The sequence below is a fragment of the Manis pentadactyla genome, chromosome 7, assembly GCF_030020395.1.
Source record: "Manis pentadactyla isolate mManPen7 chromosome 7, mManPen7.hap1, whole genome shotgun sequence".
NCBI lineage: Eukaryota > Metazoa > Chordata > Mammalia > Pholidota > Manidae > Manis > Manis pentadactyla.
In genome coordinates this window covers 54,926,016-54,940,729 of record NC_080025.1, presented here as the reverse complement: position 1 = coordinate 54,940,729, position 14,714 = coordinate 54,926,016, and positions in this window count along the sequence as shown.

The following is a 14,714-nucleotide window of genomic DNA, read 5'->3' as shown; positions in this document are numbered from 1 at the left end:
ATGTCTGAGTTAATGTCTGGATTCTCTAGTCTGTTCCATTGGTCTGTGGCTCTGTTCTTGTGCCAGTACCAAATTGTCTTGATTACTATGGCTTTATAATAGAGCTTGAAGTTGGGGAGTGAGATCCCCCCTACTTTATTCTTCTTTCTCAGGATTGCTTTGGCTATTCGGGGTCTTTGCTGGTTCCATATGAATTTTTGAATTATTTGTTCCAGTTCATTGAAGAATGTTGCTGGTAGTTTCATAGGGATTGCATCAAATCTGTATATTGCTTTGGGCAGGATGGCCATTTTGATGATATTAATTCTTCCTAGCCATGAGCATGGGATGCGTTTCCATCTGTTAGTGTCCCCTTTAATTTCTTTTAAGAGTGACTTGTAGTTTTCAGAATATAAGTCTTTCACTTCTTTGGTTAGGTTTATTCCTAGGTATTTTATTTTTTTTGATGCAATTGTGAATGGAGTTGTTTTCCTGATTTCTCTTTCTGTTGGTTCATTGTTGGTATATAGGAAAGCCACAGATTTCTGTGTGTTGATTTTGTATCCTGCAACTTTGCTGTATTCCGATATCAGTTCTAGTAGTTCTGGGGTGGAGTCTTTAGGGTTTTTTATGTCCAGTATCATGTCATCTGCAAATAGTGACAGTTTGACTTCTTCTTTGCCAATCTGGATTCCTTGTATTTTTTTGTTTTGTCTGATTGCCGTGGCTAGGACCTCTAGTACAATGTTAAGTAACAGTGGGGAGAGTGGGCATCCCTGTCTAGTTCCCGATCTCAGCGGAAATGCTTTCAGCTTCTCGCTATTCAATATAATGTTGGCTGTGGGTTTTTCATAGATGGCCTTTATTATGTTGAGGTACTTGCCCTCTATTCCCATTTTGCTGAGAGTTTTTATCATGAATGGATGTTGAACTTTGTCAAATGCTTTTTCGGCATCTATGGAGATGATCATGTGGTTTTTGTCTTTCTTTTTGTTGATGTGGTGGATGATATTGATGGACTTTCGAATGTTGTGCCATCCTTGCATCCCTGGGATGAATCCCACTTGGTCATGGTGTAGGATGGTTTTGATGTATTTTTGAATTCGGTTTGCTAAAATTTTGTTGAGTATTTTTGCGTCTACGTTCATCAGGGATATTGGTCTATAGTTTTCTTTTTTGGTGGTGTCTTTGCCTGGTTTTGGTATTAGGGTGATGTTAGCTTCATAGAATGAGTTTGGGAGTATCCCCTCCTCTTCTATTTCTTGGAAAACTTTAAGGAGAATGGGTATTATGTCTTCCCTGTATGTCTGATAAAATTCCGAGGTAAATCCATCTGGCCCGGGGGTTTTGTTCTTTGGTAGTTTTTTGATTACCGCTTCAATTTCGTTGCTGGTAATTGGTCTGTTTAGATTTTCTGTTTCTTTTTGGGTCAGTCTTGGAAGGTTGTATTTTTCTAGGAAGTTGTCCATTTCTCCTAGGTTTCCCAGCTTGTTAGCATATAGGTTTTCATAGTAGTCTCTAATAATTCTTTGTATTTCTGCGGGATCTGTTGTGATTTTTCCTTTCTCATTTCTTATACTGTTGATTTGTGTTGACTCTCTTTTCCTCTTAATAAGTCTGGCTAGAGGCTTATCTATTTTGTTTATTTTCTCGAAGAACCAGCTCTTGGTTTCATTGATTTTTGCTATTGTTTTATTCTTCTCAATTTTATTTATTTCTTCTCTGATCTTTATTATGTCCCTCCTTCTGCTGACCTTAGGCCTCATTTGTTCTTCTTTTTCCAATTTTGATAGTTGTGACATTAGACCGTTCATTTGGGATTGCTCTTCCTTTTTTAAATATGCTTGGAGTGCTATATACTTTCCTCTTAAGACTGCTTTTGCTGTGTCCCACAGAAGTTGGGGCTTAGTGTTGTTGTTGTCATTTGTTTCCATATATTGCTGGATCTCCATTTTGATTTGGTCATTGATCCATTGATTATTTAGGAGCGTGTTGTTTAGCCTCCATGTGTTTGTGAGCCTTTTTGCTTTCTTTGAACAGTTTATTTCTAGTTTAATGCCTTTGTGGTCTGAAAAGTTGGTTGGTAGGATTTCAATCTTTTGGAATTTACTGAGGCTCTTTTTGTGTCCTAGTATGTGGTCTATTCTGGAGAATGTTCCATGTGCACTTGAGAAGAACGTGTATCCTGTTGCTTTTGGATGTAGAGTTCTGTAGATGTCTATTAGGTCCATCTGTTCTAGTGTGTTGTTCAGTGCCTCTGTGTCCTTACTTATTTTCTGTCTGGTGGATCTGTCCTTTGGAGTGAGTGGTGTGTTGAAGTCTCCTAGAATGAATGCATTGCATTCTATTTCCTCCTTTAGTTCTGTTAATATTTGTTTCAGGTATGTTGGTGCTCCTGTATTGGGTGCATATATATTTATAATGGTTATATCCTCTTGATGGACTGAGCCCTTTATCATTATGTAATGTCCTTCTTTGTCTTTTGTTACTTTCTTTATTTTGAAGTCTGTTTTGTCTGATACCAGAATTGCAACACCTGCTTTCTTCTCTCTGTTGTTTGCTTGAAATATCTTTTTCCATCCCTTGACTTTAAGTCTGTGCGCGTCTTTGGGTTTGAGGTGAGTCTCTTGTAAGCAGCATATGGATGGATCTTGCTTTTTTATCCATTCTATTCCTCTGTGTCTTTTGATTGGTGCATTCAGTCCATTTACATTTAGGGTGATTATTGAAAGGTATGAATTTATTGCCATTGCAGGCTTTAAGTTTGTGGTTACCAAAGGTTTAGGGTTAGCTTCTTTACTGTCTTACTGTCTAACTTAACTCGCTTGTTGAGCTATTATAAACACAATCTGATGATTCTTTATTTCTCTCCCTTCTTATTCCTCCTCCTCCCTTCTTCATATGTTGGGTGTTTTGTTGTGTGCTCTTTTTAGGAGTGCTCCCATCTAGAGCAGTCCCTGTAGGATGCCCTGTAGAGGTGGTTTGTGGGAGGCAAATTCCCTCAACTTTTGCTTGTCTGGGAATTGTTTAATCCCTCCTTCATATTTAAATGATATTCGTGCTGGATACAGTAGTCTTGGTTCGAGGCCCTTCTGTTTCATTGCATTAAGTATATCATGCCATTCTCTTCTGGCCTGTAGGGTTTCTGTTGAGAAGTCTGATGATAGCCTGATGGGTTTTCCTTTGTAGGTAACCTTTTTTTTCTCTCTGGCTGCTTGTAATACTTTGTCCTTGTCTTTGATCTTTGCCATTTTAATTATTATGTGTCTTGGTGTTGCCCTCCTTGGATCCCTTGTCATGGGAGTTCTGTGTACCTCTGTGGTCTGAGAGGCCATTTCTTCCCCTAGTTTGGGGAAATTTTCAGCAATTATTTCTTCAAAGACATTTTCTATCCCCTTTTCTCTCTCTACTTCTTCTGGAATACCTATGATTCTTATATTGTTCCTTTTCGATTGGTCACTCAGCTCTCTTAAAATTCTTTCATTCCTGGAGATCCTTTTATCTCTCTCTGCATCAGCTTCTCTGCGTTCCTGTTCTCTGTGTTCTAGTCCATTAATGGTCTCTTGCATCTCGTCCATTCTGTTTTGAAGTCCTTCCAGAGCTTGTTTTATTTCTGAATTCTCCTTCCTTAGTTCTTGCATATTTCTCTGCAAGTCCATCAGCATGGTTATGACTTTTGTTTTGAATTCTTTTTCAGAAAGACTGGTTAAATCTATCTCCTCGGGTTCCTTTTCAGGGGAAGATGTAGCAGATGCCGAAGCTGTCTGGGTTAGTCTTGTCTGAATCATATTTTTTTGCCTTTTCATGTTGACAGGTGCTATTGACTGTCAGCTGGGAGGGCCAAAATTTTCACTTACTACTGGCCTTTCTTTACTGGGGCAACTGCGACCCCTAGTGGCTTGTGTTGGGTAATTGCGTGTAGAGTGGGTCTTTGTGTCTTGCCCGGCCGGAAGGGAGAAATTTCCCTTTCTGTGGGCAGAATTTGTCTCAGGCTGCTTCTCTGCTTTCGCAGCGCCCGGTGGGGTAATGGATGGGGGGGCTGCTTGACTGTTTGCCTCCGTGAGGGGTCTCAGAGCTGTTGCCCAGGGGGTTAGTGCACCCGGTTTTCCCTGTAATTTCCAGCTGCTGTACTGTGACCTGGGTTGTTTCCGTCAAGCTGTTAAGTCCCTGTCCCTTTAAGACTTTCAAAAAGCCCCCGCTTTTCTTTGTCACAGGGGCATCAGCTTCAGCACCCGCTCTGAGGTCTTACCCCCTGTTCTCCCAGTATCCAGGGCCCCCTGGGCATATACTGTGTCTGCGCTCTGGCCCGGATGGCTGGGGCTGGGTGTTCGGCAGTCCTGGGCTCCGTCTCCCTCCCGCTCTGCCTATTGTTCTCCCGCCGGGAGCTGGGGGGAGGGGCGCTCGGGTCCCGCAGGGCCGGGGCTTGTATCTCACCCCTTTCACCAGGCGCTGGGTTCTCGCTGGTGTAGCTTCAGTCTGGCCACTGTCCTGCGTCTTCTGGTCTCTCTTTTAGGGCTAGTTGTGTTTGTTGTATTTTCAAAAGTATATATGTTTTTGGGAGGAGATTCCCACTGTCCTACTCACGCCGCCATGTTGGCTCCGCCCCTCCTCCTTAATTCTTATTTGTAAGACATCTTATCCAGTTAAAAATTCAGCAAAAGTCTAAAAAAGTCTCAATATTGAATTTTATTATCAATTTCCTATAGGCAAGGATCCATATTTGTGTTGCTTAATTTCAGAGTTAAGACAGGCATGGAGTCCCAGTCTTAGCATATACTTGCTGTAGTACCTTGGGAAAATAATTTCCACAAGCCTTCCTTTTCTCATCAGTCAGAATCTCAATCCAGTCATCTAAGGGCATTATGATCTATGGCAAGGTGATGAAGTACCCTGATTAGACAGCATGGTCAGACTACCTCAGACTCCTCAACAGTGCCCTAAGGTGTCGGATCTTTCCCGAAAACAGCAGCATCCACAGAACTACAGAATTTGTCTTGAAGAAAAGTTTTCCCAGGAGAAGGAGAGGAATGCAGGGAAGAAAAATGAAAACGGTGAGCAATGCAGCAAGCAGACGGACACTGGCTGGAAGTATGAATGAATCTGTACCCAGACACAAAAGAGCAAGTAGCCCCTTTCCTTTCGTGCTTCTTATAGTTACTGAGAGCTTAGAGGCTTGTCACTGACCAGCACTGTTTGGGAAGGACAGTGCTCATGAAAAGCATAAGCTTTGAAATAGGGCCGACTTAGATTCTAGGTCTAGTTTTGCCACTTACTTGAGGAAATTACCTAACTTGTAAGTTTCAGTTCCAACACTTGAAAAATATAATCTTTTATTTACAAGGACCTTTTTTTGGAATGCTTGGATCCAGTTTGAAATAGAATACCAATTTTTAAAAGGCAGCAATACTTGCTTGTATCATATTATAAAATCCTTTAAAATAAGGACACCAGAGTCATACGAACTGGAGTTAATATCTTGTCTCTCCCAAAGTGATGGTAGGCAAATCTCATGACCTCTTTGAGGCTTACTTTTTTCATCCAAAAAAAAAAAGAAAATGGGTACAATAATACCAATCTTATAGGGTTTTATAGATCCATAAATGAGGTAATATATGTGAAATGCCTACTATTTTAAAAAATATTTATCACTTTTATGTTCTGATCATTGTGGTAGTCTTTGAGCATACATTGGTCAGTAAAAGAGATGTGGTCCCAGCTCTCATGAGCTGTACAGTTTGGCAGTATGTGCACAGAGAATATACTCAGGATATTTTGTAATATTGTTAGCATATCAATACCAAATTAATAGGGCTGAAAAGAAGTTCATAGGGTTCCAGAGATATTATCTGAGTCAAGAGGCTAGCTTGAACCAATGTAGGAGGATTCTAAATGCTATTCAATAGAAATGACATTTATGAGCACTGACTATATGCAAAAGAGTGATCAAGGTGCAGTTCCTGCCTTCAAAGGGTTCATAGAATCATAGAAGTCTAGAATTACATAGAATTATATAGAAATCTCTAAATTTACCATAAAAGAAGGAAGAATGAAATATGTTATATAATGATAGAACCAAAGAGATGATGTGAGAATTCAGAGAACACAGTGATTGATTCCAAAAAGATATTAGGGATAGGGAAAGATACTAGGGATAAATAAATTATTATTTATCTGAAACTCTAATTTAACTGAACATTTCATATTTTATTTGGCCATCCTAATTAAGGAGAGCTGCTGACCAACCATAGAATTTAATTATTTCAAAATGGAAGGATGTTTAGGATGTAGAATAGGTAAGGAAAGACACTGAGTGCCAGAAGAACAACAGAACAAATGTATGAAGTAAGGGCTGTACACAGCTTTTTCTGAGAATGGGGTGAAAATCAAATGTGTAGATGATAGGATGGGAGATAAAGCTAGAAATGTTATAAAACACTAAATCATAAGCAGTGACCTAGGAATTCCTCCTTTATGATGATTCATAATGGAGTATAACTCTTGTGGAATGTAAATTTAACCTTTTCATTTCATTTTTAAATATTCAAGCTACAGATCTAATGTGACAGAAATACCCAGAGCAGGCCAGGCAGGAGGACTGCTCTAGAAGGAGGCCCTATGTGATTATCAGAGAAGAGTGGGACCTTGAAGGAAACTGGGAGTGACTTCAGATTCACTGAACAAACAAATATTTCTTAGTTAATTCAGATTAAATAAATGAGCAGACAATCAAAAACACTTTGAACATCTTGAGAAGAAGAGAAAAAGACCTGTCTAAAAGGAATGGGAAATTAGTCTCTCTAGGAATATTAGTTAATGCTTAGATACTACATGAGTTACAGACTTTGGAGTAGGCAAATCAAGTCTGGATGCAATTGAAATATCTGAAGCTATGATGCAACTTACAAATCCCCAAAGAGTAGGAAGTGAACACTTCGAAGGAATCATAATGTGTGAGTCAAGAGAGCATTTTATCCCACCAAAGAAACACAAATGGAAAAGCTTCTTTGTTTTTTTCAGCCAAACATGTATGATGCCAATAATTTGGAAGCATGGGAGAAGGAGGTACTTTGCTAGCTAGTATACCACCACTATAATTCAAATAAATGGTTTTGAGTTAATTAGACTGCAGAAGAAAAAGTCCTAAACTGAAGTAAAATAGTCCCCAAAGTGTGGATGTGGGATGTGGGAGGAGATGGGGGCATGCTACCCCAATTATGTTCCATAACACTAATTCCTCAGTGGAAACCATATAAGGATATTGGTGCTACCTTCCTCCTCCTTTGACATTACACAAGTAATTTTGACTTATAGATGTATTTGCTATATAAATAGAAAGAGAAATAAAAAGAAGGAAAACCTGACTCCAACTTCCTTGAAAAAAATTATTTCAAGTATTTTCAAACTTCTTAAACAATAATTTTAAGAGGTGAAAAAGGTAAATTTCATACTATTTTCTATATTTTAAAAAACTACTTCTCAAAATAACAAAAAACAGGATTAGCAGCATTATGTAGATGTTAATACATAGTCCATACACATCATAATATTTACAGACTTTTTCTTACACCAAAATTTCTTGGATTTGTTGTATACCCAGTAGAAAATCAAGATGTATATGTTCCATATCTTAAATCTAAAGAACTCAAGAAACTTTGACTAGAATGCTTCAGTTAGCTTTATTATACTTGATTTCTTAAAAATATCTTTTTAAGCATAATAAATAAAGAGTATTTATCAGTAATAAGTAAATATGGTAAGGACTGAATCATTTACCAAAGACCATTCAATCAGACTTAGAACTTTTTGGTATAGTTCTAATGTTTGATTAAAACACAAAGGTTTGGGGAGTTTGGGGTTCTGTATAAGTTCACTCATTCCCACTAATCCCAAAGCAAGCTTTGTACAAATAAATTTAAAGCCTGGTTGCCTCCACACATCTCTTTCAACTGATAATATTGTGATGCATAAGACTGGCAAATTGTTTCAGAGAGGGCTTCCTGTGGTTACTACATATAGTCTTCAAATATGTATATTCAGAAACCACTTTTATGGTTTGATCAGAACTAATAAAAAAATTCAATAAAGTTGCAAGATATAAAATCAATACAAAACTCTGTTGCATTTACATTACTAATAGTGATCTATCAGGAAGAGAAATCAGACAACAATCCCATTTACAATTACATCAAAAAGGATAAAATATGTAGGAACACACTTAACTAAGTAGATAAAAGACTTAAACACTGACAACTATATGACACTGATGAAAAATTGAAGAAGATACAAATCGATGGAAAGATATTCAGTACTCATGGATTGGAAGAATTACTATTGTGAAAATGTCCACAATACTAAAAGCAATTTAAGATTCAGTTTATTCCCTAGCAAAATTCCAATACCATTTTTCTCAGAAATAAAAAAAATCTCAAAATTTGTATGGAACCACAAGAGAAGTCAGAAAATCCAAAGCATTCTTGAGAAAGAGTAACAAAGCTGGAGGCATCATGCTCCTTGATTTCAAACTATATTACAAAGCTATAGTAATAAGAACAGTATGGTATTAATGCAAAAACAGACACATAGATCAATGGAATAGAATAGAGAGTCCAGAAATAAACCCAGTACATATGGTCAATTAACTATGACAAAGGAACCAAGAATATACAATGGGGAAAAGACTGTCTCTTCAATAAATGGTTGTCTCGCCAATGGGTTTCAGCCCTGGGCAAGTTTGCTATGGATTCAATGTGACCAAAGAAATTGACAGCAAAATTTTCTTGGGGTGAAAGGGTTATACCCAACTTTATTTCCAGGTGGCAGGTCAGTCACTAGAGAATCCCATTCACTCAGAGCGAGTCTGCATGCAGCAAGCCAGTCTCTGCCTCTGGGCCCCTTTGTCCGCACAGCCATCCTCTGTCTACATAGTCATCCTCTGGACCTCTCTGCCTGCACAGCTGTTCTCTGGGCCTCTCTGCACAGTTGTCCCACACAGCTGTCCTCTGGGCCTCTCCACACAGTCATCATGCACAGCTGTCCTCTGGGCCTCTATCCTCAGCACTGCCACCACTCAAGCCTCTGCTCCGCTCTCCTGCAGCCTTGCAGCCCTGCCATTGTGTCACGCTCAGAGCACTGGGAAGAGCTCTTTATATAGAGTCAACAGCCATGTATTGCCCACAGGTGTGCAGTGAGCTAGTCAACCAGGGCCAGGTGAGAATCCTGGCCACAGGAACTCTCATTTTATTCACAATGGTGTTGAGAACCCTTGTATATTCTTGGTGCGAATGTAAATTGGTGCAGCCACTATGGAAAACAGTATGGATGTTCCTCAAAAAATGAAAAATAGAACTACCATACAATCCAGCAGTTCCATTTCTGGGTATTTATTTAAAGAAGATGAAAACACTAATTCAAAAAGATGTATGCACCTCATATTCATTGCAACATTATTTACAAGAGCAAGATCTATAAGCAACCTAAGTGTCCATTGATAGATGAATGGAAAGAGAAAATGTGGTATTTACATGCAATGGAATATTATTCATCCATAAAAAAGAATGAAATCTTGTCATTTGTGACAACATAGATGGACCTTGAGGGCATTATGCTAAGTGAAATGAGTCAGACAGGAAAGGACAAATACTGTATGATCTCATTTATATGTGGAATCTAAGAAAAAATAAACAACAGACAAACTGAGTTCACAGACACAGAGAACATGCTGGTGGTTTCCAGAGATGGAGATAGGGGTGGGCAAAATGGGTAAAGGGTGCCTAAAGCTACAAACTACTGGTTATAAAATAAATAAGTCATGAGGATGTAAATCCAGCATGATGAATATAGTTAACAGCACTGTACTACATATTTGAAAGTTGCTAAGAGAGTAGATCTGGCAAGTTCTCATCACCAGAAAAAAAATTTGTAACAACACAAAAGGAAGTAATCCATTCAATCTTGGAAAATGCAAATTTGAAAGTGAAATGGCCATCTCTGAGTAACATTTAAAAGCAAAGTTGGAATAAGGTCGATCCTCAGATACTCTCATTTTATTTGCAAAGAGAGATTTTTGCAGTCATGGCTAAGAGGTTTAGTGACAGTGAACTCCAGCCACAGATAAAGAAAGGGGGTGGTTCTTGGTTAGGGTAGCTGGAGTCCCATGGCTGCTGTCAGCTGGAGTGAGCAGCGATATTGAATCTCACAGAAGATTAACTACTGAAGTGGAAAAGGATTCAACAGTTTTTCTTTTCCTTCTGATTATTTTCTTCCTTAAATAAAATATTTCCCAAGTGCTTAATTTGGGGTTCTCAGGCAAAAGACAAATAACCCCAGTTTTTAAGTTAGGGTACTCAGATGAAGTGAGGTAAGAGGATATCAACTGGCTCACTGGAGAGAAAAGAGTCCTCTGGCATTTGCTATCTGGGGGCCACTCACAGACGCGCCTCATAGCCAGAGCCCCATCTTGTCTGGTTATGCGGCAGTGCAGCATTTGATTGGATTGCCATTTAGGGCTTCCAGAGGGGGCTGATTAGTTCTTACTGCAGGGACATCTATGTGTTTGTCAAAGCCTGGTGACAGTGGCTGGGACTATAGTAACTTCAAAGTGTGTTACTAGGGCACAAACTTGGCTACATCCTCTCTGGGTCTCTGGTTCTAGTCATCAGTCCTTATGCTCACTTCTTGGAAGGTACTTGGTACACTCTGTTCTTACGATGTACACTGAAGTCTCCTTGTCCTATGGGATTGTGACCTCCTTAAAATAAAGGCAGGCTGTTTCTGAAATAAGCCGTGCAGTCCTTATTTCATAAGCACTTAGCACAAGGTCTGCCACATGGCTGAAATCATTAAAAGTTTAATTTAATGTCACTATAAACCAGGTACTACCTACTATCCACATGCCCCAATTAAAACTACAGTGTTTCAGAAGAAATAAAATTTCCCCAACTCTCAAACTGCCTTGGTGATTTGTTGTTACTTCAAGATATAATGGGGCTCCCGGAAGATGACTGGTTAGCCAGAGACGGGTAAGATTCCTCAAGGGAGGAACAACCTAAGACAGGCACAGTCGCAGGGGGGCCATCAGGTGAGATTGGGGATCAACGGAGGTGAGGCTTAGAACCTCACCCCCCCTGTTCTGAGAGAAATCTTCTGCATACGTGGATGTTTTATTGCCCTGGTCTAGCTTGGATTAACACATAGTCTACAGGCACACACCTGATCATCTACATTTGCTCTCTTACAACACTAAACTATGTGTTCTACCTTTATCTTGTATCTACCTACCACTTCAGCATTTTATTAAAAATAATAATAATAAAGAGAGAAATGTGGTATCCACATATAAATCAAGTATAAAAATCAAATGAGTATTCATATTTGAACTGTTTATAGTTCATAATGCATGAACAAAACCGAAAGCTTCTGTGATGACTGCCCTTGTACTGTTCACCATGTAACTTATTCACTATGTACGAATTTGTTCTCCATGTAAGAACTTGTTCGTTATGCTTCAGAAGATCGGAGACTGATGAAAATTAGGCTTGGGGTAGATTAATGATCGTGCACTGAGCATTGACTCCCCTATACAGAATTTTATTGTTGTTAACAACCATTTGATCAATAAATATGAGAGATGCCCTCACAAAACAAAACAAAACAAAACAAAAGTACACACTTCCAATTGTAAAATAAATAAGCAACCGGGATGTAATGTATAGCATAAGGAATATAGTCAAAATATTGTAACAACTTGGTATGGTGATAGCTGGTACCTAGAATTATCATGTATATAAATGTTGAATCACTATGTTGTACACCTGAAACTAATGTAATGTAATACTGTGTGTCAACTACCCTTCAATAAAAAATAATTATCTACAAAAAAAAAAAAAGATAAAATGGGGCTCTAGTTGTGTGTTTACTGGTATCAGGAGTGTGAGGATCCCTCAGGTTCACATTCTTTTCACATTCTCTCAGGCTCTGGGAAAAGAGCCCTGAGTCTCCTCTGGAGGCAACTTTAATAGGAAACAAGTACAGGCACCTGGACCACGGGGGTCTGAGGGCTGGACCCCTGGGAGGAAGCAGTGTGAGAGGCAGGTGTGGGAAGTCAGGACGGCAAAGATAGAAATAAGCCGACTCCCAAGTTCGATTGCAGGCCTGCTGTGTCCAGACCACTTGGGTAGACCTCTCAGATAGGAGCCCAGGTACATCCTCTGAACTTGACTAAATTTGGTGACACCACAAGTATTTGGCAAACTATCTGTTAGAATTATTTTTTTGTGTGCTTTTGTGTGCAGGCAAGGGAGACACAGATAGCATCAGGCACACAAATTCATGCAAATTCATAACTATTCTTCATGCTAATCAAAGCATGTATGACATTTGCACATAGGCTCACATGCATTATGTTCACCACCTGCATGATATCACATGGTAAAGCTCAGAGAGGCTGGAGGCTGGGGGCCACTTCCTGAGCCCTGGCTGTAACTCTTCACCTTCCTCTCCTGTTCAAGGGAACATGTGGGCACACACAGAAAAGGCCATGTTAGGTACAGCCTGAACTTAGGCTGAAAACCTCAAATTTCCGAAGCTGTTTTCTCTCAAGGGCTTGGGAGAACCAGATTTTATATTATCTAAGGTGGAGGACTGTAGTTTTCTGTACCTACCAATACAGACCCTTTGGCTCTCAATGGCCCCTCTGAGTGATATTGTACGTTAGCCACTCACTGTTCTGAAAGAAGAGTGTGTTATGATTTTATGACACCAAGGGCCAAGGACTTAGAATCCTGATCTGTAAAACAGGTAAAATGCATCTGTCTTACTGATGGGTTTCAGCCCCAGGAAAGTTCACTATGGATTCAGTGTGACCAAAGAAATGGCAGTAGAACATTCTTGGGGTGAAAGAGTTATACCCAACTTTATTTCCATGGTGGCAGGTCAATCACTAGAATCCTGTCCACCCTGAGAGAGTCTGCATGCAACAAGCCGGTCTCTGCCTCTGTGCCTCTCTGCCTGTATAGCTGTCTCAGTCTCCATCCTGGGAGCTGCCACCACTCCAGTCTCATCTCTGCTCTCCTGCAGCCGTGCAGCCCTACAGCCTGCCACCATGTCTCCCAGAGCACTGGGCGATGCTCTTTATATGGACTCAACAACAATGTACTGCCCACACATGTGTAGTAAGCTAGCCAACCAGGGCCAGGTGAGAATACTGGCTGCAGGAACCTTCACTTTATCCACAGCATCTCCACAGCATCCCTCACATATTAATTTAAATCTGAAAATTTTTTTTTTCTAAGAGCCAAGGAGCATTCATGAGGAAGGTAAATAGAACACAAATATTTGAAGTTTGAAGTCATTAAATAAAACATTTGATGGATTTGTTACAGATGAAACCAGCTATCAAGAAAGGCCAGCAGGGGCTCCTGAGAGGAAACTCACCCTCAAGGAGGGATCTACGTGGGTGATCTGGCTGTAACATTAGAGACTAGATATTTTCTGAGGAGGGCTGGATCAGGCATGATTTATGTCTGGTACTGTACTCCCTTCTGACTCCAATCCCATTTTTTAGTGTTTTGTTCTGTTTTTTAAATTATTTTTTAAGATGATGCCTGTGTACAAACTCAAAGAGCTGGTGTCTAAAAGCCTGAAGCAGTTGTTTGTCCTGCTGTGGCTGTTGCTGGGAGACACCACTGATGGAACATAATAGTAAGGGTGAAAAGTCCTCTCTGTCTGTACAGAAACATTCCAGGATCAGCAGCTGTGAACAGCCCTGGACGCAGGACCGTGGGAGGGCAGGGTTTCCAAGGCAGGCTGGTTACTACGGTGATTCCCTGGCCAAGCAGACCCCTGCCCTGGAACTGTGGAGTCCTGGCCTCTCACACAGATGGGATCTCAGTAAGCGCATCTGCAGAGCACGGGGTCTGCACCCTGCACCCCAAAGTTAGCCGTTGTAAAGATCAGCTGTTAGGGGACAGCTGGTTCAGTGCTGTCTGGACAGGTGGCAGCTGCAGGCAGGCACCAAGTAGGACTGATTTAATGCAGGAGTACAAGCTACTCTTGAGGTTCCTTGAATGGCCTGGGGTGGGACTCCAGAATAAAATCTGAATCTCTAACAATGGTAGTATTCGGTGGCTTTGTCATCACAGTGTGAACACTGGAAGCAGTATGATGTTTTTAATCCCAGGCTGTGAATGGGGTCATACTGGTTATTAAAAAAGCAAGCCCTTGCAAACTGTAATACATTACCTATCATACTTAATGAATTACTTTTTAAACAGTTTCAAGCTCATCTTAACCTCAGTGAACCCCACACCACGGATGCCAACCTGCTGCTCTAGCCTGTTTTTCCCAAGTACCGGGGCAAATGGCATGGGTTATTTTATTGCCTTGACCTGACTCCCTGCCTGTTTCCCTCCTGCTTGAGCCTTTCTGGGTTTTCCTCTCTTTCGCAATTTGGGTGCCCAGTAGAGCTGTGGCAGAACAGACAAGATCCCAAGCCAGGATACCAGGCTGCGCTGAGTCAGTTACTCTTGAATGTGAAATAGTCTGGTTTCCTTGGTGATACTCAACCCTGAACTGGGAAGTGAGAAGTGAGAGCTGCTTTCCTTCAGTCCTTCCTTCAACCACACAGTCCCATCTGGGGGAAAACCAGATAGATCTCAAGTGTGATGACAGAGGACAATGATCAAGGGAATTAAAAGGAGGATCTTAGCAGAAAGGCTCTAGCTGAGGGAGTGGGGGGT